This window comes from Schistocerca cancellata, chromosome 12 (genome assembly GCF_023864275.1).
Source record: "Schistocerca cancellata isolate TAMUIC-IGC-003103 chromosome 12, iqSchCanc2.1, whole genome shotgun sequence".
Lineage (NCBI taxonomy): Eukaryota > Metazoa > Arthropoda > Insecta > Orthoptera > Acrididae > Schistocerca > Schistocerca cancellata.
The window spans coordinates 77,735,142-77,738,070 of NC_064637.1; the positions used below are offsets into that span (position 1 = coordinate 77,735,142).

A 2,929-nucleotide genomic window follows, 5' to 3' on the forward strand; every position below is an offset into this window, starting at 1 on the left:
ACATTGCATTCTACATCTGTCAAAAGCACGATAGAAAAATATTACTGATCGCAAACGTAAAATTGTAGCAAGTCAATAAAAATATTTTTTCTATTCGTAAAACACGAAGTCCCCTGCTCGCAATTTTTTTTATGCCCTGGCTATCCTCAGGAATTACTGTAGAGATTTTGATACGTTGTTGGAATTCTCGGGCCTGATGTGCTACCAGTCCCGATATCGAAAACAGCCAAGAACTCGTTGGGATTCTTGGTTCCTAAGATGGATGAACTGTCTGTCTACACACATAATTAAGTTTGTACAGGACCCTCGGTGCGAGAGTCCTACCCGCAACTGGCAAAAAAAAAAAAAAAAAAATCTTCATTATGCCATCAGATAATTAATATGAATGAAGAAAGCAAGAGGTATTGTATCTTCACTTGTTTTGGCTCTTTCTGTAGCGCGAAAATTATATGCACTCTTGTTATCTCATTCCAGATGGCAGTTCAAATAATTTCAGCGGAAGTTATTGCTTGCTAGTTATTTATAAATTTATCGTTTACATTTAGGCCTACATCTCCAGATTGCACTTAAGAAATTAATGATTGAGATTACATGCAGTGAGTAATCCATGGCGATATAAGATCTTGAAGTAATTAATATAAAGTCAGGACACTTATTGACCAAAACTGAATTTAGCCTTACTTTCTAACTCTACAAGTTTTCTGTTTGTCATCCAAGACTGAGGGACAAACAGCAAATTGTTAACAGAAAAACCTAAGGTCACGTACCATTACCACGTTTACCTGATTCGTTCTCCCAGTTTAAGAATCTAAAAATAACCTCCTAGAGCTGCTGAGTGATGTGGAACTTCACTATCTATTAGAATTTCACATTTCTCTTTCCTTCCTTCATGAAGCTAGCGTAGGTTCAAATCAGTGTCTTTTTTTTCCTCAAGTGCTGTTATTACAGACTTTTTTAAAACCGTGTCAGATATTTACTGCAATTTATGAATATCAGGTAAACTAGTACTTTTTCGAAATCATGATTCGGCAGAAGAATGCTGTAGATTAGATGGGCAGCTTGGGTAACTAGTGAGGACGAATCGAATCAAACTGAGGTACAAAGAAATTTATGATACAACTTCAGTAAAAGAATTGTCTGAAGAAAATAAATACCGACAGCCGTAATTTTATTAGTTATTTTATTTGACTAGCCACACTGACACCATCTTACACGTAGCTAGATTAGTCATCTAAACATCTGCGCATTTCTATATGTAGTGTTATGTATGACTCACTGCTTTTTTTAAACTAATTTGTGCCTGATTTTATTCTGAGTAGCTCAGTAATGTATGTAGATACCGTAAATGTAAATGTGATTAAAAAAGTACTTGAAGTGAAGTGAAGTGAAGTGAAGCGCAGCTGGACAGCAAGAAACTCTTCAGCGCGCAATCCCTGCAACGATTGTAGTTGTGAATCTTCGAGTATGGACTTTGTTTGGTTTTTTTTTTAAGAGACGATTGTTTTATTTAAAAAAAAAAGGACTGTTACTCTATATGTTGTGGAAAGGACGTGTTGCTAGGCCGCTGCTCAGAACGTATTGTTACAGTTAATGAAAATTGATATTTTAGTGATAAAACCGAGTAAAGTATGTGTAAGAGTTGCCAAACATTTATGTATACAAATTTTCTGGAAGTGAAGAATAGAAATATCTTGTTTCTGGAAAAGGAGGTGAACTTCATTGTCGTCGCCGTCTATCAGTCGACAGAATTGTAAGTGTACAGAATTCACTAAAATACAGGAAAAGAAACGCATTCTCGATACTTTTCATCCAATAAGCAACAACCTCTCATAATTTCTTAATTACAGTAATTGGATTATGTTCTTGTACAATAGTATGGTGCTGAACTCCACTGACCAATTTTGATGTAGCAGGACGTGTAGTTTGAAGGAAGTTTGTGTGCCAAGCAATCTCCTTTTCTCACGAAAAGCATACTGCTGTTTGATCTTATTTACTTACAGCAGTGGTCCCTTAGGTATGAAAAGCTACGAAAACTTGGGCTCAAAGCTGTCCGCAATACGGTCAAGTAACTAACAGAGTCGTATTTTAAACCTTAAAGAACAATAACTTCCTCCAAACTGTAATACGTCACCATCTGGTGCAGAAGCTGACCATTCAAGGAGGCAGCAACCACAATTCAGGTACCAGTTACGACTTAAAGTAAAAATCTCAATTAAAAATCTCTCTCTCTCTCTCTCTCTCTCTCTCTCTCTCTCTCTCTCTCCAAACACATAACACATATATAAATATTCATATTATTAAGATAAAAGTCATTTTATTTGTAGACTTACAAACATGAGGCACCGAAACTGGTAGTCAAATAAAATAAATATTAAAATTATGGTTGTCAGTATTTATTTTCTAAGGGTCTTTAGCCAGCCACAGTCCCATTCTATTTAGACAAAATGGAACTACAGAAAATAATGAGTGGCTGATAGAACATGTGTTGACGTATCAGGAAATCGTCAGTTTTGTAATAGGAAAAAAAAGTTGTGCATGGGGAGGAAACGGCCTTGCCGCAGTGGATACACCGGTTCCCGTGAGATCACCGAAGTTAAGCGCTGTCGGGCGTGGTTGGCACTTGGATGGGTGACCATTCAGGGCGCCATGCGCTGTTGCCATTTTTCGGGGTGCACGCAGCCTCGTGATGCCAATTGAGGAGCTACTCGACCGAATAGTAGCGGCTTCGGTCAATGGTGTGCTGACCCCACGTCCCTGCTATTCGCATCCTCCACTGAGGATGACATGGCGGTCGGATGGTCCCGGTAGGCCACTCGTGGCCTGAAGACGGAGTGCTAAAAAATCGGGAGGAAAGGGGCCGTGGGGGAGGGGGCGGCAGGACTTAAAGTTGTAGAGGGAGAATAGGGTTTCACTATACAGTAAGCAGATT

General features: G+C 38.6%; 1 pseudogene; it reads left to right on the top strand.

The window, feature by feature from the left end:
• Window positions 1-2,542: 2,542 nt before the first annotated feature.
• LOC126110068 (5S ribosomal RNA) lies at window positions 2,543-2,660 on the top strand (annotated as a pseudogene).
• The last annotated feature ends 269 nt before the right edge of the window (window positions 2,661-2,929 follow it).